This window comes from Ctenocephalides felis, unplaced genomic scaffold (genome assembly GCF_003426905.1).
Source record: "Ctenocephalides felis isolate EL2017-DRISC unplaced genomic scaffold, ASM342690v1 CF-g0.4_SCAFFOLD_01604, whole genome shotgun sequence".
Taxonomy (NCBI): Eukaryota; Metazoa; Arthropoda; class Insecta; order Siphonaptera; family Pulicidae; genus Ctenocephalides; species Ctenocephalides felis.
The window spans coordinates 27,908,852-27,934,539 of record NW_020537758.1 but is presented as its reverse complement, the minus strand read 5'-3'; the positions used below and the strand labels follow the sequence as shown (position 1 = coordinate 27,934,539).

Below are 25,688 nucleotides of genomic sequence, written 5' to 3'. Positions count from 1 at the left end.
AGTAGTCGAAATTATATTACAGTCATAATTTAATTACATGTTTCATAAATATAAATTTCATACACACTTGTTGTATATGCACAGTGCAGATAAATCAATTGTAGTAACTTCACACGGATTGCTGTAGAATATGTCATAAATATGTTTCCAAAAATAATATTTATAATATTTATTTTTACTATTTGCCGAAGGAAATATTGTACTGCTACAACTTTGTTGCAAATTATGACTAAACAACCCTTTAATTTGTACGACTTTTTCCGCATTTCGTCTTCGTAAAATTCGTTCAAGCTCTTTACCTTGATCACCTCAATCAAATCATACGTCATGAATGGCGCATACGTATTTGTCTTTTTGCGGACAGAGTAAGCTCGTAAAAGCACGTAAAACGCATTACGTTACAGAGACCTACCCAGTCATTCGCAATGAAACTCACCGACATTGTAACATATCCCCAAAAGACGTAAACCCTAGAAGGTGTATGAGAAAACTTGTCCTCACAAAAGATGAGAGACAATAACAGGGTTGGATTTCATACTCAGACACAAAAAGACAATAACATATGTACACACAACACATACATGACACTTAAAATAAAATTATTTGCTGGTATTTAATTTGTGGTAATAGTGATCCATCTGTATAGAAGTAATTATTACAGAATTCACACAAAAAACTTACTTTTGTTTTTCTAAAAGCAATGTGGTGTACAGATCATGTTAATGTAGGACGCTAACTCAATGCAATAATAAAAATTTGTTTGACAGAAATACTCATCTTTCTCCTTCTGTACCCTATCTCAAATTCAGTACAGTTTAGTTGTTATGACGACTGTCACTACCGTAACTTGGCACAACTGTGCTCAGTCTCCCCTACATATATTAAGTTAATTTCAAAATTTGAGTTATTGGGTTATTGGAATAAACTTTTAAAAAGCATAACATCATTCCATACGTTCCTAACGTGTTACCCTTATAGACTGCCATTTTTAGGTTTTTATTTTTTTACTCTAAAATTTTGAAAAATAAAATTATCAAATATTATACCATTCTACAATGATTTGCACTTTAGTGTATTTTTTTCGAAGTGGACCGATTTTGGGAAATTTTAATTTATAATTAAATAAGATGTCTTAATTTTTGTAAACTTGAGGCATTTGTGGAATATAGTTTTAGTGTAGTACTGAAAATGTTATTCACCACTACGGTTCCAAAGTTCATTTGAATAAAATTAATAAAAGTTAACCACATTAAGCAAAAAATTGTCATAATCTCATCAAAGCTCTAGGCTGCACTTAAAAGCCTATAATTTTCGAAGGTCTGCAACACTCTGTATATATACACTTACATAAGTAAAAGTATTAATATTTATGAAGTTGCCGCGTAATATTGCCAAGCTAATTAGGTTTATTTTATTAAACGATTATTGGAATATAATAAAACTTATTAATTCTAGAGGAAAACTTTATACATTTTGTTCGAATCTAATTCCGCTCGGCTAGCGGCTCGGAAGAAATACGATAGTTTTCCAACCTCTGGATTAATACTTCCGGCCAGCTGTCGCCGACGGCTTAGAAAAGAAATAACGATGAACACCAAGCCGGAACGCCTCGGCAAAACTCTGTGAAAAAGTTTAAATAAAATCCCAGTAAAATAATAATAAAGTTTTGGAGCTCCAAGTCCGGAGTGCGAGCATGCTGCTGCATTGTCGACCGTCCCTTTTTTGCGGAACATTTAGGGAAAGGTCTAGGACAAAATTTACTCAAATCAACACTATAAACCATAAAATGGACCACTGATGGACTGTTCAAGCAACTGCTATGATTAATATATTTAAATTATTTCTTTAATAGCCAAGAATATTTTCACATATATGGTAGACTGGATACAGTTGTGCCAGAGCGCGGTTTCGATTTGAGATGCACAGTATGTGCAGCATATTCATTCAGCCTGACCCCAACATTAACGTGACCTATAGACTGAAATCCATCGTATTTAAGTAATTTAAATATTTAGTATTTCCAGATAGACAATGTTTGAATTACCATTTTATTTGTAACTTCTCTTCCAGCAATTCGTGAATTAATAAAATTATGGCTAATTTTAAAAAAGTGGCACAACCGTACGCAGTGTCCCATACTCAACACAAATATTTGTAACACACATGTTATAATTATAAGCTTTTGTCCGCAAATTATAGACAAAATTTCGTATCAAACTTTTTTCACTTTGTTAAGTAGTATGCGTAACTTCACCATATTGCAAATTTGATATTAGTTCAAATAACTGAACACATATCGATTTACCGAGAAAAGCATTACAACAAAAGTTGTAAGTTAAAGTTGAACAAGTAATAAAATCTGTAATTGCTTTATGAATTGAGATAATACCAAACTTTTTAGTAAATATATAGTATTATTTAATTGGATAAAAAATAAGCTTATCAATATATAAACCAACACTTTACTAATATATGACATTATTTGTATTATATTGCAACATTACGTTTTGAGTACCATTCAGAAATAAAGAACTAAACTAATTAAAACCTTGATTGTTTCATAAAATGAGATATTAGCAAACTTTTGAAATTAAGTATGCTCGAGATACTTAAAGTTTATTGAATTGTATTGAATGATATAGAATAATAATCATTATAAGATAATTATAATAATAGAAATAAAACCTGAAGAAAAGTAATGGAAATAAAATGTATTATTAATTAATTAGTAGTATCACTATTGCATAAAAATAATTGTTTAAATGCGAAATAAAAGTGTACTGAATTGTAAATTATGGTGAAGACCTTTTAAATAAATATGAATGAATTATAGTTTCTATGCGTAAGAGGTATTATACAAGCGCCCCCTTGTTTCTTAAAATAGTTGGTAGTTTAGAATTTATATAAAAAAGTCCTATAAAAGAACAATGGAATAAATTGTTTTTCCAGCGCCCACTCTATTACTATGAGTGGGCACGTGCGTCGTGCAATCTTTTGTGCTGTCAAAGCTGATGGTTCTCCACGTCCCCGGATGTCGACGACTTTGCAATTTGTCTAATGATTAATATGCCGTAATGATCGTGAGTTCCCAGAGTTCTTAGATTTACTGCAATAAGATGTTTATTTGATTTTCGGATTGCCGAAATAAATTCACAAACAAATTCTTTAGACGTTGGCTAGTAAAAGATATAGTGATAATCCAAATGTTTTTCCATAATTAAGAAAATCAATATTTAAATTGTGCCACTATTTTTTGATCGCCAATAATTTTGTTAATATACCAGTCAGCTGAGAAAAAAAATTAAACGGTAGTTTGAACATTTTTCCACAAGAAAATACTGAAAGCTTATCGGAGCGAATTAGTTCCAATATAAACTAAGTCTGCTATGACTTTTTATACATAAACAGCAAAGTGCAACAAAAATGTTGATGTCTAATCAAATCCGCCGAATTAATGAAAACTAAACCGAAATTAAATTAAAATATTAATAAATGCGTTGCAAGCACAACCGTGAAGTTGAATATAGATATATTTATGAAAAAGCTATCCAACTGTCTTTAAATACGATACGATTAGTCATAAAATCAAATCATACCGAAAAAAGCAAGTGTTACAAGCGCGATCAAACAAAATGATCTATCTATATACAATTAACAACAATATTATTGAAAGAATTCGAACAAGAGCATAGTTTTTCAGGCTCTTCAACAGCAATGGGGTCTACAAATCACGTTAATGTAGGACGCTGACTCGATATAATAATGGAAACTTGTTCAAAGAAACATACGTCATCTTTTTCGTGGCACCTAGACTATTTGAACAGTTATTTATTTAAAATTTCTCAATGCCTATACCAATTTAAAAAAATGATTCTATTACAAAGTAGCATTAATAACAATAATACACTTCTACATGGAAAACAATAATGTCAATACAATATAAGAAGCTATAAGAGACAAGTAAAATTACTCGAGACTTATTAACCGTATATTATTTTTAACTACGGTCTCATAAATTTTATTCGTAGTTGATCAATATTTGATTATTGCCATATGCTCATAATGGATGCGCATTAAATTAAAGATTAAGGAACCACACTATTTATAAAATAATAAATAAATTCAAATAGCCATTTTCCGGAATCATAAAACTAAGTTAAGAAAATAGCGATGATTTATAAGTATTAACAGTATTAACTAACGAATAGAAAATATTACCTTTCACACAAATTGTATAAAGTATAACAAAAGGTAATAATTAATAGCTAGTATGTAAATATTTGACTATTTACTATATATTTTGACTATCATCTAATCATTGTCAATGTGCTCGTATCCTTTGCGCATTTAATTGAACATAAAACAAGCCACCCGTCAAATAATTAACGAATTTGAATGCAAGACGCCGTCTGGCACCAAGCCACTCTACTGTAACGAAGTAACCACAAACGGAACCACATAATTTATACTCGACTAACATGTCTCATGAGCTGTTCTATCTGCAACGTTATTATTCAACGCATTTACAACAAACATCGGGAGGTTTGCCTTGTATAACGTGCACCATCGCTAATTCAAGCACGTTGTGCATCCTCGGATCCTTGTATTAACGCAAGATATTTGAATATATTAGGAGATGTCGGCATCTTCGAGTGCCGATAATACATGGCAGGGATGTCTTTGTACGGAGCCACTTATCTATGAAATATGGGGTTAAACTTGCTATGATAGCGATATCAATTACACCATAATATTGCTCGGATAGACCAAAATAGATATATAATCAATTTCAAGATTAACAATGTTAACTAAAGTCAGAGCATTTACAGGATTTCAACCTAACCTCCAAACGTTTTATTTGCTCAATTAAAACATGCAGTTTGTACGGTATGTGCAAAATCACTAGTATGTGCTGAATAAAAAATATATTAAGAATATTATTTACGAAAATATCTAAAAGTTATGAAATATTGTTTTAATTTTCAAATCACGTGGCTGACTTGATCGCCATAATAATTGGGTGCGTGCAGAACTTTTCATAAAACTATAATTATTATTTCAGAATTGATAGATACACGATACATTTGAATATAACTTTTTATTTTATATTGAATTTTTCAAATTAAAATGGCAAAATAAAATGGAAGTAAGCGGTAAAATTTAAGAAAAAAATCGGAATTGATAGAATTACGATATATTTGAATATCACTTTTTTATTATAAATTTAATTTTTTTAAGTCAAATATTTTTTTTTATTACACAGTTTTATTTAGCAATCAGAAATACAAAGATTCGTATGAGCTAAAATGACAATATTTTAAGAGCGATGCCTAAGAAGAATTCCAATGAGAACTTCTCAGAATTATATGATATTATATTAGACCTAATCGAAGACTAAGTCTAAAGGCCATTGTCGTTTCAATCTCCTCATTCCAAAAGGTTGAGTAATGTCAACTATAGAAGGGTTCGAATGTGAGTCCAGTTTGCGCATGTATTTTTCCTTGAATTCTTTGAACGTTAATTGCACCGTTTTCATATTGAAGTTGTTGTGAATGGTTTCATTTGTCACGTACCACGGAGAATTAAGAATTGTACGTAAAATTTTTGACTGAGTTCTCTGCATTATAGCTATATTAGATTTGTAAGCACATCGCCAGAGCTCAATTCCGTAGGTCCAGATTGGCTTAATAATTGATTTATATAGCAGCAACTTATTTTCGACAGAGAGCTTAGACTTTTTACGCAGTAGCCAATCAAATTCTTTCATTTCGATCATTATTTGCTGCTTTTTTGTTTTTATGTGGCTTTTCCAAGTAAGTCTGCTATCTAAATGGAGACCAAGATATTTCACTATGTTCTGTTTCGGAATATTGACGTTATTTAAATAAATTGGAGGACACGTACCCTCTCTCAGGGTAAATGTGATATGAGCTGATTTGGTTTCATTTGCAAATCTTCCATTTGGCAAGTCAAATATAAATACAAAACTGGCAATCAAATCTTACGAAAAACAAAACCCGTACGTTATTTTTATTTATCTCACTTACGCTTACTTTCATTTTTATTTTACTCTGGCACGACCTGCTAAACTCCCACAATTTCTTGAAGTTTTGGTAAGTAAAATGAGACATAGATCAGTTAAAGTAACGTATTCTGGCAATCGTTTACTATTTATCCTCTGCGTTAGATTAAACAGCGCCCGTGTAACTTTGTTCAATCCCAAGTAGCAAATATCCTACGACGATTTCATTTCATTTCGCGTTCCGGCACATGTACATGTCATCGTGCAAAGCTCGAGATCCACTCCGTCGTCCTGCGGGTGCGTTCCGGCGTGTGATGTCGGGTGCGGTAAGGAGAATATTTAATCCGGGGTGTTTAAGCCGGAGCGGCCCAAATTAAACGGTCCTTAGAGCTCGGCATTCGGCAAATATGCGACAGATACAGGGTGTCGTCGACGCACGGACATTAATTTCAAACGTAATCGCTTGTTACACTTTATTCAGAGTAATCCCGTCTACCAGGTCGGAGGAGGCCACGCAACGCCGGCACGCCGCTAGCCTGGCTTCCGTCAATTTTCAAAGAGAGAGTTATTTAATGCGATACTAAAATACGGATTCCAAAAATATTTATTGTTTGGGACACCCGGGTGTTATGGAAGTCAACCTAGGTTAATCCAAATGATAAATATGCATAAAGCTACAAAGGTACTCACATATTACACCGATATTAAAACTTTCATAAGATAAAGGTCAATATTTGTACAATATTGAAGTATACTCGTGTTAATATAAATATAAGTAACATAAAGCTATTTAAATTTTATTTAAAGCAAAATCATAATGCATTTATTCAAAAAACCAAGTGTTAATTGAGTTTCCTTATATTGAAGTTATTTTGAAGTAAACCGCTTTTTCATTATTGTTAATATAAGGAAATTCAGAGGGTAATTAACGTAATCCTTCGTCTCAGCTTCTCTTAACTATCCTACCGCAGGCGCTCTTGCCAGCGGCAACTATTAAAAGACGTGACTGGTAATATAATCTAGGTTGAAAACAATATATGGAAAATAGTTATGGAATAATTAAACAGACATATTTATCGGAAAGTTTGTTAAGAATTCTATAAATTTCTATCACAGTTCGCGTTATTCGTTAAATATATAATGATCTCGTGTCCATGCTTTTGTCATTAAATTCTTCTAAACATTAGAAGTTATTTTTGCGACTTTTAAGTTCATTCTAGAACAGTTTTTGTATAAAATTGCATTTGCTTTTTCAAAATTTAAATCGTGGAAAATAATGCATTTACCAGCGAATCCAATGAGCTCATTTCGTGTTTCTCGCCGTTTCAAGTCATTCAGAACCTACATCAAAATTTGAAAACTCATGCATGTGTATAAATCAATATTAGACCTGAAAAATGACTCCACTAATTTCGAGTATTTATTTTTAAGCAATTCGATAAAACTCGATGGTTAGTTATCTGAAACGATCGACCAAGCCGTTTCTTTAAAATTAGTTGATAAGTGCAAAATTTTACAGAGTTTGAGCAATAAATTCTGCACCGATTTTAATAATTCAGTTGCAAATAATTAATTTTAAATGTTGATTATCCGGATCATGTCTTTATGATTTGTTTTTTTTAAAGATTTTGATACAATTCTGAATACAAAATTCATGGTATTTGATCATTCTAAAACATTAAGAGTCTACAAAAAATTAAATATTTGATTGTCACAATTTTTCAAAATCTCAATTCCTATTGATTCAATACATTATTTCCACATACATAAAAGTTTTTGGTATTTGATCATTCTAAAAAACATTAAGTAAATTCATGGTATTTGATCATTCTAAACATTAAGAGTCTACAAAAAATTAAATATTTGATTGTCACAATTTTTCAAAATCTCAATTCCTATTGATTCAATACATTATTTCCACATACATAAAAGTTTTGCTTCTTGCCTTAAGGCACTATGCCACATTAGTAAATAATTTTTGACTAATTTTGAACTAGGAAATAATTTAAGCTCATAAATTTATTGGCATTTTATGAACGATTAAATCCAATGTAGTTCAGTTTATCCTAAATAACATATTCAAATAAAAAAGACTAGCTCGTCACATTGTTCGCAATGTTCTGCTAGAAAAACGATCCCCCCGTAATTGCAGCCAGATATGGAGTCGACCTAACGAAGCCCCACCGACTGGCTGACTGCACGTTGTCATGTCCGCCGCGTTCTCTCTAGTATCGTTTCGCAGGATCTGGGATTTAAATTAAATTCCCGACTATATCTAACGGAATTCTGTCAAAGTACACAGATACATATAAGCGAACAAGCATTTCTAAATATATATCTAGTTAGTTCAAATAACAAGAGCCCGCGGGGAAACGTTGGATTAATCTATTGATCCGATCTGATAATGTATGATCTATATGTAACGCAGATTACTTACGTAATATCGAGTGTGCAAACTGAAACTATGTGATTGATAAGTGGACATATATCGACCAGTAGCAATTTCTTAATAATAAATAATAAATTATATTTTAACTAGGACAATTATTGGCTGAACAATCTGAGAACATTAATTCGTTTAAGCTGTAAGTCGACGTATATTTGCCAAATTTGTTGATTTCACATTTCAACAAAGAGATACAAAATGATTCTCGAGCTAATGAAGATGAAACCATCAGACCCCAATAATGTAATTAAAATAAATTCTGTACTTTATGCATTTAATATCAACTATGTGTGTAATAACATATAGGTCAGGGCCGGGCACACAGGTCCAATTTCATCCTCGTACTGTCTAAACCAAATGAACTATATCATTTAACACCAAACTATCAAACTACGCTCTAGTGAATTCCTAATTATGTAAAATCGCATTTTTAACATTTTTCTAAAATAGTCTTCCTGGGGGCAAACAGATTCAGTGCGAAACTTTTAATTTTGAATGATTTTAATAAATAATTCAGTCAACGCAATATATGAATTTCATGGGCAAGTTATTACAAAGATCACTCTATCTGACCTTAACCAAAAAAATACCAACGAAAAAAAAACTTTAGTTAGGAATATTGACTGTTTTTTACATACATAAGTTTTGGGATAATGGTGGAGCTTTTAAGCCGCGGAGATTGAAGTTTTTTATCCGCTCTAGCATATTTAGCACTTTCTAATAAACATTCGCTGGTTTAGATAATTTTAGCAGAATAGTTTATAATAATTGATTTCAGATATTGACTAAGTTCGTTAGTTGTTATTAGGAAACAGTGGCCCAATTTAATTTAAATTTATGACAAAGTAAGTAACACAATGTTTTAAAATTGTTTTTACTATTTTCTTTACAATATTAACAAAGTTCTCTAAATGCTAATCCCGTTGTTACTTTTTGTTATTGTTTTTTCCTCCTTGCTTATCTTGAAAACTTGACGATAACGTTTTATACGTTGAAGTTCTGGTCTCAAGGATTTGTCAACAAGAACTTTAGCAATATCGGACTTGGATGCAGTTCCGCAAAATAGCCGGAGAACAACATTGGCTCAATGAACGAAAAAAAATATTAGTAAAATAAGAAAGTTTAGATGAAATAAAATAATGAGCAAGATTGCTTCACTGTGAAAGTTTAATATGAATGAAAACAAAATAGATTCAAAGTAATAATAAAATGTAAGCAAAGCTTACATAGTAATAATATTTTATCTACGACCTTGAGTAGATACATTGTATGATAAATTAGTTAATCTTAAGTTCTGTGTAAAAATACCTAATTATTAAACCGTACCAATGTACGTTAAAGAATTATATAAAAAATATATATTTAAATGATATCTAGTTTTAATAAATAGTGCTGTATTTTACCGTTTTATTGGCAAATATAAAATATTGAACTTAAAGCAACTAATTTTTAATACGTGTTATAATATTAAATTTTAATTGTAGTTGTATTACTTTTTATTGAAAATTTCATGTAAAAGGGATTGATATCATCAGCAAGCAAATAATTAGCATGCTATTATATAAATATATACACACACACACACATATATATATATATATATATATATATATATATATATATATTATAGTTCATAAGCAAAAACAAAAGCAAAACTACAGATTAGTTATTTATTGCTACTAGTAAGTTTTTATTCTAGGAAATAGCGTCATTTCTATCATCTGTCATAGAACTTTATACGAGAAGATAAAGGTACTGCAAACTTCTGTCGCGCCAAACGTCTGTGATTTTGAAACTTTTGTAATTCAATATCGTTATACAAAGACTAACAACGATCGGGATACAAAACTTGTATTTTCACAGAGAATAATACATGACTGATTTTACTTTAGTATTAATCCAAGATACGTCAATTATTTGGTGGGTCTTGAAAACATTAAAAAAAATATATATGGTGGAGAAAATGTCAATATGTTTCTTGAATGAAACTTAGAAACAAATATTATGATTCAGAAATTTCATTTTAGACAAATCACAGCTTTACTCATATTACAAAATTAAACATCAGATTTTATAACATTTTAAATACTTGATTTTAATAAATTTTTTGTATAGAAAAATAAAAAATCGGCGAGTAACAAGTAAGTAAGTAAGCTCATTTTAGACACGCCCATAGATGATAACATGAAGAAATAGAGTTAAAAATAAACAATTCCGACACTAAAATTAATAATTTGACTCACCATTATGAAACTATTGTAAATTCAAGAAGGGTGTGATCGAGCAAGCCTGCAACAATAATTAAATATTATTATTTTAAAATAAAATTGCATTATAACACCAGATATTTATATATAAATTATATAAAGGTTTCAAAATATAAATAAGGTTTTAAATACTACATAAAGTTTCTTTTATGCACGATATATAGAAACTAAAAAATTAAAGAAATTTAGGAAATACAAATTATTTACAAAACTAATCATTATATCTGGTCCTTCGAGGTAATAGAATGGATGTGTATAGTAGTGCAATTAATTACTTCTAATAAACATTGCGCCGGGCGTCTACGGAATATTTGTAGCTGCTATTAATAAATTATTCAAGAACATCGATAAAATTATTTAATTAAATAACTAAAATCTAAATAGAAATGAACTTATATATCTATATTTTTAAATAATTAACAATTTTTATATAAATTCTTAAAGAAAGTTTTCACTTATATCCATAAATGTGACGTAAGAATGTGATTTGCGATTTATGTTATCAGATGGCATTAATGAATTTTCTAATGTCAGATACTAATGGAAGTAATTTTTTGTTGTATTGTAAGACATATCATTTGTCATGCTTGGTTGGAAATTGATAAACTTTGTCGTCCATCCGCCCGTCTGCACGTCAATGTAACGAAAATTGCGGTTGCCCCTCAGACACCGCAAACCGTGGTAGATGCACGGAAGTCCATTTCAAGCATACAATGCTCTCTGCTTACAATTCACCATTAATTAAGAGGCCGATCCGGCATTGTATCCGGGGGGACCTTGTGACAAGGGACATCATCCCCACGGCGACGAGGTTTGGGGCTTCGAGGACGATAAATATATACAATTCCAGCGAGAAGAGAGCACTGTGTTATTCTAAAAGTAGGATAGGGCATTGAAGGGATGTCCTTCGAGGTAATAGAATGGATGTTGTATAGTAGTGCAATTAATTACTTCTAATAAACATTGCGCCGGCGTCTACGGAATATTTGTAGCTGCTATTAATAAATTATTCAAGAACATCGATAAAATTATTTAATTAATAACTAAAACTAAATAGAAATGAACTTATATATCTATATTTTTTAAATAATTAACAATTTTTATATAAATTCTTAAAGAAAGTTTTTACTTATATCTCTAAATGTGACGTAAGAATGTGATTTGCGATTTATGTTATCAGATGGCATTTATGAATTTTCTAATGTCAGATACTAATGAAGTAATTTTTTGTTGTATTGTAAGACATATCATTTGTCATGCTTGGTTGGAAATTGAAAACTTTGTCGTCCATCCGCCCGTCTGCACGTCAAGTAACGAAAATTGCGGTTGCCCCTCAGACACCGCAACCGTGGTAGATGCCGGAAGTCCATTTCAAGCATACAATGCTCTCTGCTTACAATTCACCATTAATTAAGAGGCCGATCCGGCATTGTATCCGGGGGGCCTTGTGACAAGGGACATCATCCCCGCGGCGACCAGGTTTGGGCTTCGAGGACGATAAATATATACAATTCCAGTGAGAAGAGAGCACTGTGTTATTCTAAAAGTAGGATAGGCATTGAAGGGATAGCGGCAGATAGCGCGTAAGACGAATCGTTCTTCTTGCGAAAGGTTTTATCGCGACAAAAGGGTATACGCCGACGAAAGAACTAGGAAAATAAAAGGAAAACTGCGCTTAAAGGAAAAGAGGCGCGCGACCCAGCGATTCTCTCGTCGACGGGAAAATGGCACAATGCGAATGAGACGATGCGATGCCGGAGTCTGGGGAATGAAAAAGGAGAACGATTGTACATCTACAAGCAGGAAGAATGCTGCTGAGGGAATGAAATAAATGAAATAGAACCCGTAGACCAAGAATTGGCATGCTGTTAGATAGTATACGACAACTTTAAATCATTGTGTGCGTCGCGCACGACTACCTTCGACGGGCGTTTTGCTCCCACATTTATTTTGAATAATTTCTGTTGGATGCTGGAATTCTAGAAATAAAATATCAACCCACTGCAGTTTGAAATTATAAACGTATTCCTTTATTTGTAGATTTTCACAATTTTTCATTTATTCATTTCTATGTTTCATTGTTATCTAACAGAAATAGCAGAATCAATTGTATTAGAAAAATATTTCTATTAACACAGGAATATAAAGATACACAAATACGAACACGAATCTGCATACATATACAAACTATAATTAACTATAAAGGGGTATTCTGGTCTAGAATTAAAAAAAAATATTTTGGAAAATTTTCAATAGTTGATTCAAGAATGTGTATACAATTTTTTTTTAATTTATATTATTTTCGGAGATTTAACTGCTTAGCCACGACAATCCACCTCTGCGCCTTTCGTCGCGTTTTTTTCATACGATTCCCACGATTTTTCAATTTCTACTGAACTGATTCACTCGCAAATTCTTGTTCTTACTATCTATAGAAAAATCTGGAATATTGAAAAAAGTTATAAAAACGATTTTTTCGGGCAGTCCCTATTTTATGTTAATTTTTTTGACTTTGATTCTAGAATAAGTGTATATAAAATCAATCAAAAATCATAACAAATTTAAATCAATCAATACAATACATTAAAGCTTGGGAATATTGTAAATGCAAATACAATTTGTAGTTAATTTAAAATAAACATTGATATTACAATTACATTGTTTTACAAATCATTGGTGTTTCAAAAAAAATCAATCAAACCAAACAAACAATATATTTCCATATGTGCGAAACCTATATTTGAGTATTTTTAGTACAGTTTAATCCTAACCAAAGCCAACCTTTCGTGTTGTATGAACACCAAAAATATGTTATATCTAAAGTAATTGAAGTGCACTTCACTTATAGACTGATCAGATTACGGTAAAAGACGGTATTTACATAACAGACGGTAAAATAGTCAATGGATGACCTCTACAATATTTTTACCTACAGGAGGAGCATATAAAGGAGTAAAAAACAATACAAAGTAGTTAGAGGAGTTAGATAAGTATCAATTTCAATGGCAATATAGCACATGAAAAGTGCTGTAGAAAATTAAAATAATATGAGTTGTCACGGAGAAAAAATAGTAAAAGTGAAATATTGAACAAACATGAAAAATGAGAAAATATACAAATAACCGTTAAAGCCCGTTGAAGCAAAAAATTTGGACGTGAATAATGACATATGAATTTTTTTTTTAACTCAGTTTATTTAGCAATCAGAAATACATAAAGATTCCTATGAGCTAAAATGACAATATTTTAAGAGCGATGCCTAAGAAGAACTCCAATGAAAATTTCTCAGTTTTACAATTATATGATATTATATTAGACCTAATCGAAGACTAAGTCTAAAGGCCATTTTCGTTTCAATCTCCTCATTCCAAAAGGTTGAGTAATGTCAACTATAGAAGGGTTCGAATGTGAGTCCAGTTTGCGCTTGTATATTTTCCTTGAATTCTTTGAACGTTAATTGCACCGTTTTCATATTGAGGTCGCTGTGAATGGTTTCATTTGTCACGTACCACGCAGAATTAAGAATTGTACGTAAAATTTTTGACTGAGTGAAAATATATATATATATATATATATAATATATAAAATATATGAAAATTAAATAAAGAAAAATTAAATGCGATGCTCGTAATTAAATCGTATCTCAAACTATCACCAGAAAAATGTCACTCAAATTCTTTGCTTCGTTATTACTATAAACTTGTTACAATCATCATCATATCAAACAAAATCCTTCGTAATTATTCATTTATTCACGCACCTGTAACGTTGGCGCTTCATTCCTTAGATCCGGGCGTGTGCCGGGAATATCGGGAACCGTAGTTCGCGGTAATGCATTCCGAATGTCGCGGCGTCTTTCGGGTCGGGTTATATACAATGGGGTTAGTGTGTAGCTTTTGTTCGAACAAAGTACGAGGTCAGGGGCTTATGGGACGGTAACAAACTCCGGGCTGCTTAAGGATATCGAACCCGCCAACCGGAACGGATTTCAATGTCAATAGTGGAGGAAGACGGTCTTAAGATGTCAGCCCTACCCGGGCGGAGTTTGAAAAAACTATGTCAATTTCATTGTATGCGGCTTGTAGGACATTTAAAAAAAAATTGCTCAATTTGGATAAAAAAAAGTACCTTACTTAATTTTAAATTATACCTATTTGTAAATTTGTGCATATAAATAGTACAATATCATTTGTTTTAATATAGGTAATATAGTAGTATAGCTCAGGATTTTCAGAGATTGAAAAGACACAGAATTCAAAATTTCCAGACTCTACATACTAAATAGAACAAGTTATTTTAAACAAACAAACAAATATATATATATATATATATATATATATATATATACACCTAAGTCTGTTATTACACGGTAGATTGGTTCCAGAAGAAGCCGTGTAAAAAAAAACGTGTAAAAAAAGACATTGATCTTATACAAAAATTGGGTGATTTGTTCCTAATCTCTAAGTTCCTATTAAAATCAGTGAAAAACAAGAATTTTTAAGAACAAGAATTCATGTTTATATTATTAAATCAAATATATAATGCTTATTTTCACAAGCATAGTAATTAATGATAAAAAAGATATGCACTCTAATCTTAAAAGTGATATAAATTAAATGTATGGCAAGTTCAGAAACTAAAAAACTATGTTGTGAACGAAAAAAATAGGTAACTATCGATACTATCGATGGTTTCAGACCTTTTTCTTTCATAAATACTTTTTTTGTGATATGAACATACTTCGCAAAAATTAAATTTGACAAAAAAATTTAAGTACATAAAATTTCAAATCGTGCTAAATGGGATAAAATCGTGTAAAAAAATAAAAATATTCAATTTTCAAACCGTGTTATATCAAAACCGTGTACAAAAAGACCGTGTAAAACAGACTTAGGTGTATATATATGATAAAGTAGTATAAATATAATCTAATGAGTAATAAATGGAATAATTTCGATTCTCATATGATATAAATAATATTTTTTTAAACATAAATAGATACTTGTATTATGTTCTAGTAATTTGATATTTACTGCAGTAATTTCTATGTTTTCGTTCCATTGTCGATTTATTTTAAGTGCCTTCAATCATTAATTATGCTTTCGATAGCGACATTTCTTTTGCTTAGCAAATGAACGCGCAAGTTTTTCCAAGCCCTCAAACAAACAAAAGAGCGATACGCAGAAGTTCTATTTATTAGTCTTCCGAGAACTTTGAGTGATAATTCTTTTGATCATTGCAACTTTTTGTGCAGACGACGTCAAAGAAAACGGAGAAAAAGTTACATTAATTTAACGAAGACGTTGGCTGCTGGCAAACAATCGCTGATTGATTGCAGCTTTATATACAATAACATAGATGCAGAGTATATACAATGTTTTTGAGCAAAAGATCTTTTGTGATTTAATTATGCATTTGCTTTGTGAATATTTGCGTTTGGTTCATGTGCATCTGCATATGAAAGCTAATCGGTAAAAAATACTCAGTTTATATGCACGGTTGCCAAGCTAAATTTAAAAACCATTCCTATGACATCAATAAGTCAGTTTTGTTATTAAATTAAATAAGCAGTTGAAAATTGTATCTAAATAGTGTGCACAAGTTGGTAAGATTGTGCAAATTGTCTTAAGGCAAAATGGCACTTGCATCTAGCAATGTATATTTCTTAATATATTAGAGTATACATACATATTAAACGTTGTGGGACTATTTCCTTATCCCATATAATAACAAGAGGCTCTGTAATTTAATTAGATCACTTTTGTGCTGTGTTTTGAACTATGTATATGTATATATAATCCTTAAATTTTCTTGCAAGTACTCTATTCCAAAGCACCACTCCAGTCACTATATACCAAGAATATCTATCAAGTCAAAAGTTTCTCAGTTCTAAAGCATATTGCAACCCACTTGCATAAGAGTGGTGGTGGTGGCACTAGTGCAGTTTGTGTGCCCATGACGTTCAGAAACCCTCCCTCTAATAGTAATCTAAAACTAATTTCTTTAGAGTGAAAACTTGAACTTTCTAATGCATTCCACATGTGTGCGAACACCTAAACTCACATCCTTCCCAACAGAATCGTAGTGAAATGTCTGAAGAACCATATGCAAATTGCACATAAACCGTGGGATGAAACTTAAATTACTTCGTAAACAAATATAAAAATTATTAAGATTGAGATTGCATATTGCTATATAGATCGTAATTAGCCCTAATAATTTATTTTATTTTAGATATTTATCGAATCATTTTGTAACGTAATAGCATTTTTCATTTTATATTATTGTAATATGTTTTATGATATTACCCACAGAATTGAGAAATTAAAAACAACTGCAATATTGTTTACATATATAGGGTGACCTAAAACGTAACTACCGCAAAAAAATTATAACAAAATTATCTCATGCTGATGAGCTTTTAAATGCAACCTAAAGCTTTGGTCGAACTGCGACCATTTTTTGGTTACTGTGGTTAATTATAATTATTTTTAATCACTTGAATTTTTGAAATGTAACAGTAAATGATATTTTTAGGACCACAGTCAACTACCCTAAGTTTTCTAAAAATAAAACTATATGTTGAGCTATGAATTTAAATTTTTCGAAGTTGGAGTATAACGTACTAAAGTGGCTTGGTAGATTCCATTAAAGATTTGTGCATTTAATCAGGAATGCAAAATGATACAAATCATGTATGTGCTAGATCAATTTACTCACAATCAGTTCAAATGTATTTTACTTGCATAAGGGAGAGAGAGGCGTTTGAACTGATCTAGCAAATATGTTTCTTCTTTAGGTTTTTATACTGATTTTACTGTTTTTTCGGCATGTTACAAATTTATTTTTAGCTTTGATATGAATTATAATATTTATTTAGTATATATTTTCTTAGTCACATCATTAACCACATCATCGTGGCATAATTGAAATAATTAGTTAGAATGTACTTTATATAAAATATTTCGTTTTAATTAATTGGCTAAATTACAAAGGCTTCAATCTCAATCACAATCTATCATAATAAAATAATAATGATCAAAAAAGATTCGTATAAAAATAGTTTTACAATCCTGGTGCTATCCTTATGCAAAACGCCTAAACTACTAAGAAAGTGTCCTCTGTCATTCAAGAAAGTTGGTGTAACGACAGTAAAGGGGTAAACAGTAAGCAAAGACCCTAAAACTGAACTATAGTCCTTGGACATAGTAAACTTTGTACATCGCTCATTCCTTCCATGAGACACTAGGGAATTCGAAATGTCTACGACATTGTAGTACAGATATATTACCTTGTCTTGATTTGAATAAGAACCATTTTTGTCAAGATATGTTTGAACTCTATATCTAAAAATCTGTTCTGTGGTCTATAAAATCGATAAATCGACATAAACTTTATTAACTTTCAAATAGCACTCAGAATAAATTACAATGTTATGAAGTCATTGTGATTAAATGCCAATAAAATTTAATTTGTATTTACACAACAGTTTAAAGTAAAAGATATTCAGCAAGGAACTAAACTAAAAATGTAAATAAGACTTAATTGTTAATCTCAACAACTTACCCTAGCAGCAATTGGCATAATCCTACATTCAGTATTAACTTTTTATGTAGTAAATAAAATCACGCATCCAAGTCTTACCTACTTGACATCCGTTTTGACTTTATAATGTAAAGAGCAGCAGGCAAATCTCTATTCTATGAAATCTCAAAGCTTCGGTGCTATAAAGATTATTTGCATTGCAAATTATTCACTAGTCATATTTAATTAAACTTTAACTAGTTTTCCAAGTTTTGCACTCGCATGTTTTACTGATTACGTAGGTGCTCGCGCCATTTGCAATCAGATTGGGTATTATTTTTAGAGAATGTGGAATTAGAAATTATGGAAGAAATATTATGCAAGTTTCATGTACTTGAAAATATAATTATGAGAAAATGGTCAAAAATTGATATTCTCCAAATAGCTTTTTCAATTTTTTTTTTCAACAGCTAAGACTGACAAACAATGTGTTTTTTATTTCTGCAAATTATTAATCTGTATCATGAGAAAGTTGATTAGTTATTCATATTGTTTAAACATAATATATATATATATATATATATATATATATATATATGAACTTATTTGTATAGTTTTTTTTTCATTTATCACTTTATTTATGACGTTCTAAAAAATATTATACTTAAATCATAAATATTCTATCTCTCATATCATTTCAGTATTTATGCCCGTTAATATTAATATGTGAAATGCTCATGTATTTCTTGAGAGTTTATATATATACAAGCTAATATAAAATGCACCTCATTGTCAATATACATTTCAATTTAGTATTTAAACCAAAATATTTTTATTTTCTCCAAATAAATTAATAAGCATTTTTTTTTAATTTAATTTGTATAATAATTTACAGTATGTGCGCAGTATAAGTTCAATTTCTTAATATATTTAATAATTGACTATTTCTAATTTTGTTAGATAACTGAAAAATATATGCTAACATTGTCTTTGTTGATGTGCTTTTTCTAAATCTGTGTCATTTTTCGTTTGAAGTAGATCCGCGTTTAAAGTTAAAATTCATATTTCGAACACTGTTCAATAAGATATAAAATGCAGATATAAAATATAAAGTGAAGGATCTCAATTCATAAAGTTTTCCAAATACGCTCTTCCTAACACATTCCTATGAAACAAGACGAATGCACTATAAAATAATAGTCAGTGAACTAAATAGATGAAAATATATTTTGTATTTACACACCTATGAGAATAAATCTGTTGAATTTAATCAAATTTTATTTCACAAAAATATCATCGAACTTCTATTTTTTATATTCCAATGTTATTTAATAAATATTGTTTATATGGAAAAATAAATTTGCTGTAGTTAAACTTGGCACATAATTGTGTCAGTAATTATTAGTAATTTAAATTTAAATGGAGAAACTGATATGATGTCTGAAGTCCTCACAGATCAGAGCAAATGTCAAAATAATAGTCGTATTTAATAAATTTACTCAATATATCTGTAATAAATTGAGCAAATTCGAGTGCTTGAGTATTTATATCTGTTTCTTCATGAACAAACTATTTGATAAGATGCATTATATTATATACTATTTTATATGTAATCAATTTACAAAACTTTTTATTCTCAATATCATTAAACCAAATTTAGATTGGATTCGATTCAATCAACCTCACTAATTTAGCAATCATTGTCACTTATTTAGATTCTAAAACTGACTCAGTTTTTATGTAATCTCTGATGTCGAGGGAAAGACAACATAAAATAATAGTCGTACCAAATATATTGAGTCAGTCAGCCAGTCGGTGAATTGAATCGATGTGAATATCTTTGTATTTATACAGTTCTTTCAATAAACAAACTTTTCTATTTAATCTCACTTCTATTTTCTTACTGCTGGATACGACATCAGAATTCTAATAAACTCTCCTCTTTTGCTGGCATACTTCAGCGAATTGCCACAAAAATCAAATATATCACATACACATATTATACATATATATATAATATTTTTATACATATGTATAAATCACATGCGATTGCATTAGATACTAAATTTTGTTCTATTGGATGCGGGCCCGTCGGCATATATTTGCTTAGATGAGAGTTTTCGAGAATTTCCTACTGACAACGTTTAAGTAAAAGAAAAATATATATGGAGTGACGAAACCATAATAAAAGGACCGACAATTCAGCAAATGTCAGATATATTTCTGCTTAAACTTTAATTTATTTAGTTTCATTTTTCGCAATATTATTAAAAACAGTTCAGATTAAAGTGGAGACCATGTGAGAAAACGATATTGAACATGTCGGGAACAACAAATCAAAGAACACTTAAAAATAACATTTGTACGTATATATATATATATATATATATATATATATACATCGTTTTACATTGAATTAGATATAATTATTTTCATGTAATTTTAACAAAATACGAGCGCGACATAAAAATATTGCCCATTACCATGCATTGCATGAAATAAATTCTGTAAAAAGAATAAAATTCAAATATACAGCTAGCCATTACCGGTTATAATTCCGAATGAAATAATAATTCTTTCGTTTGAAAATTTGAATTTGCAATATTCCACACCTGAGAGCCGTTTAAAGTGCGCGCGATGAATTGTGTTCGCACTATTACTCTGGAATGGTCCTTGCTGAAAGGCAACTAGGAGGATATATTATATGTGACTTTAGAAAGCCGGATTTTGGAGACGTAAAATAAAAGTGGTAGTAAAAGTTCAAGTAAATACATCGTGAGACTATTGTCACACTATGTATATTTCAGAATGAACACGAATAAATGGTTATCATCATTAACTTTCAATATTATTTGATAATCCTTTAAGGATGAAATCTGCGCATACATCATAAAAAAATAATCAATTAAAAATTAGAATACTTCTACCTTCCTTGAGGGCACTTCCAGTTATTGTAATTAACACTACTACATTTCGACATAGAATTAAATGTGATTACCACTAACTTATATTTTTAAGTCTTAAATATTATATTTTTATAACTTGCTTTGATATTATTATAATGTTAACCAAAATACTTTGTATCTTTACAATAACTTTACTATGTTATAATTTTTACAAGTAACTCCCATAGCTACATTTTCACCACAAACTAATAAAAATGTACAATTTTGACCACGAATTTCTAAATTTCCTTAATGCTCTTAAACTTTTCTATTATTGAAACTTATTAATTAACTTAAGAAATTGCTAGATTTTAGTCATAATATTCAATAACATTAATATATTATATACATAAATTATATATTACATGAATAATCAAAAAACTGGCTGAATGAATTTAGAAATTTTATATAATGGAAATGTTTTTGGTTAAATGATATTTACTATTTTAAAGGCCTGTTGAAAACATGACTTTCAAGATATCTCAAATAACTGGCCATTTTATCTTACTACTTTTTAACAAGTATAAAAAAATGTATCTCGTATTTGTCAAGTATTAAAGCATGTTTCCAAGTAATTCATATTGACAATACATACTAATTAAATGTATATATAGGTTGTCAAATATCTCCCTTCCGCTTTTTTGCTCTTGGTTTATAATACAAAAAGGCGGAAGGGAGATACTTGACAACCTAATATATGCAGCCATGCATTAAAGATTTTGCATACATTTGTTAGCTTGTAATGTTCCAAACCCTTTCGGCGAAGTCATGAAGATGACTTTTCAACACTAATTATTTTTAACTGAATGACTGAATATTTTTTTTAAATCGGTTTAAATATATCAGATAGAACCAAAGTTTGCCCTTCATACATCCTTTACCATTGCACCTAATTCTCAGTGCATTTAAATCTCTCCATTTTAATCCTTTCATAGAACGATGAGAATTTAAGTAACAAATTATCTCATATTTTTACTCCGCATTTGAATATTCACACAAGCAGTCACCGTGGAAACTCATCCGGTGAATTTAAAGTTGAATAAAATTATAAAAGTTATATGACAGAATATATTTTTCGGCGATCCTTTTATTTTCTAAACGCGTCACGTAAACGTGAGAGGCGAGAGATCAAGCTCGCGTTAAGAGAACTCGAACTGCAAGTTTCGAAGAGATCGCGGAGATTAATAATAAAACATCTGAAGTGAAAATCCTACCGCAGACACCGCGCTTTTTATCATTGAGGCGAGGCGCACGTGTTGCTTCTTAGCTCCTAACTGCCGAAGGTGTAGAATAAAATGTTCAAAGGCTACTGGAAAAAATCGTATCATTCTAGACTTTTAAATTATAGTTTGTTTAAATATATTTCACAATTAAACATGAATCAAACTGATACAATCCTAATTGAACAAGTTACCGACCAGTTAACTAAGGTGCGCTTACTGAACAGTGAGTAAGGTAGAGTTTTGTATCGTCAAAATCGATCCTCGACGAGTACATTCGTCAATCACAGAGCAGATAAACTTGGTAAAATTTCGGATGAAAGATATGGGTTCATTTATAAATTTAAAGATGTATATAATTTCTGTCCTTGGATAACATAAGCGCAATTGTTTTACTAAAAACGAAATAGATTCAATTCACTATTATACATATGGAAGTACTAATACAAGCTGTATAGTAAAAAGAAACATTCTTAAATATCATAGGCCGACAAAAATTATTTTAATTGTAAAAACTCATTTACCTGCATTGTATACATATATGTTTTGCATTGATTACCGTTGACTTGAATCATTCAAGAAAGTGCAGAAAATGGGAATTCTATATTTGAAAGATCGAAGCATCATATTAGATTCAAAAACAGAATTGATTTGTTTTTAGGGCGAGACTCGCTGGTTAGTTTCTGACAAAGAGAGGCTCACTCGTTGATAGATAGAGATCGCTAAATAACTCACTTCCAAAAAAATGTCGAAAATGATACGTATTTTAATTTTACTTTCAGCTAAAATTCTAAAGCTTACTTATGTATTTGAAATAAATAATTTCAACTTTGCTATTCAGTTTATATAATTTTTTAAAAATAATGGAATGAGCTTCATTCTAACTCTGCTTCATTAAGTTTTGTTTATTTAACTTTTATGTAAATATATATAAACATCGCCGTTTGTTTTATAATATTTTGTCTATAAAATATAAATGATAGAAGTTACAGTATTTATAGTATACAGTATTAAAAACATTTAGAATTTGTTGAATATTTTTTTACGCTAGGCAAGTTCCAGCGATTTGCCTTAAGGCTTGATGCCACACATCAGAAGTTTTTGTTTATGGATAAATTGCAATAAGACAATGTAAATGCTAAGAATAATAATTTCTATTTGAAGAAAAAAATTTAGTATATTTGCATTTTAATCCAAAATATGAGTTTTATGGATAAATATGCACCTCACGGATTCACTTTACATTTACTTCAAATTCCATCATCGATCACTTTTCGACGATTCAACAATTCCCATTTTCTTCTATAATCTTTCCGTGCGGTCATCTATAAAACATCCCTCTTTGAAAATATAAATTTACAACATGCAACATTCATCATTCTAAACCCCCGGAGATAGGAAACACCGCAATACCTAACAAAAAATCCTTATTTTGCTTTGTCCGATAAATATAAATATTGAAGAGTTATAGCAATCGTGGTCTAAGCACCTAGATATGATATTTCACAAATGGAATTTTGCGTTTTTTGCTGCCTGTTTTATATGTACCCCTTTTGGAAAATAAGAAAAACCTGTGTAGAGGATGTCTTGGTTATATATAAATAAAATATTTCACAGTCTATCTACGCTGAACCGAAGACCGGCGTCCCTCAGTATGTCCAAGATTTAATATTGATGTATTTATTCCAGGATGACGATATTTTGTTCGCCTCTTGTTTTCTTTAATGCAATATCGCACTGGGACATAGGGTTCAGAAGAAAGCTCTGAAACTTTCGAATAGTAAAAGAAAAAACTTTTGGCTAACAATATTGATGTTCAAAAAGATATTTCTTTATAATAATTATAATAAAGCAAAACTTTATTATACAAAATTAAAGATTTAATAGGCGTTTTACATGGTGCTCATGTTTTTTTAACTTCATATTCGCATTCGAACGTATTTCGACCAAAATCATTAAACACGTTTATTTTATAAAATAAATTTCATTAGATAATCATTCACCAAAAACACTTGATTTTGTGGATGATTCAGACCCAATAATAAATACAGCGAGAGTAAATTGATACAAAGCTGTGGCCAGAGGCCTATCAGGCGCACGCGTTTAAAACAAAGTGCGGCGGCCGGGGATCGCGTTAATATGAAGTTCGTTGCTCAATTAATTAGTTGAAATTTGCAACTTGTAATTGAATTCCGATAGTCGGTATTTGTGAAATCAATGTGCTCATTTACATTGATGGACCAAAAAATGATCGAAATAATTTTCTTGAATATCACAATAAAAAGCATTATTTCAATTTCACATCGAAAATTTACTAATAACATACTTCAATGATATTGTAAACTAGTTGTATGTGCCATTAAGTCCCTTACCTATCTAAATGAATAGCTGAGTACCTGTCTACATAAATAACAGGTATAACAGCCAACCTTCTTACCAGTCTACTTTTGTTCTTTTTAACTTTTCTACCTGTCCTATCTATTGTATACGTATACGTGTCAACCTAGTTACCAATAATTTTATTTGTAATTACAAGTTTTATATTTTTATAAAATAGTATAGTCCAACGATATGATATTTATAATAAAAAAACGATTTTTGTATCATTTATTTTTTTAGGGTAGGGCGGGGCTAGTTGAGCATATTTTTACTTAAGCGGATGTAGCTCCTCAATGAAAAGTCTCAATAAATTGCTATACGGCTTAATGGATTTGTTGTTTATCGCTTAACAAAAGTGTTAATACTATTTTTTGGTAATAAGAAAAATTTAAAAGCTACAGCTGTTTAAATGCAAAAAGTCAAGTATGCTCAATGTACCCCATAGGTGGGGCAAGTTGAGCACTAAGAAAGTATAATAATATTATAGGTTCAAAGTCGATTAGTGATGAAACAAAATAAGTTTTTAATAATCAGTTCTATATTTAAAGTCTTTATTGACAGAGAAAACAAAACTTATAGTAATTTGCTTTGAATAATTAACGAAAAGTAGAATCAACAAAACAATATTGTATCTAAGGAATTATTTTACCATTATATTCAGTATTTTTGTTTAAAATACTTATTTCTTTATATTATTACTCATAGACTTAGCTTAAATCTTAAAAATAATAATCTCTGGAAGTTAATAATAATTGTCTTAGTGACAGAACAAGTTTAGCAACTATGCTCAAATAACCCCAACTCGGAATTTCAAAATAAAAGTGAGTTTATAAAAAAACTATGAGAATTATACTCAGAATCTCTGTGCATATTAAAAGTACTATA

The 25,688-nt window shown here is 30.2% G+C and overlaps 1 long non-coding RNA gene across 1 annotated transcript in view; it reads right to left on the bottom strand.

Moving 5' to 3' along the window:
• The window catches only part of LOC113373187, a 73,198-nt gene that overhangs the window by 17,292 nt on the left and 30,218 nt on the right, over window positions 1-25,688 (bottom strand). The window contains exon 2 of the long non-coding RNA XR_003366879.1: window positions 10,712-10,757. This is a non-coding gene — a long non-coding RNA (uncharacterized LOC113373187). The remainder of the gene's footprint in view (window positions 1-10,711; window positions 10,758-25,688) is intronic.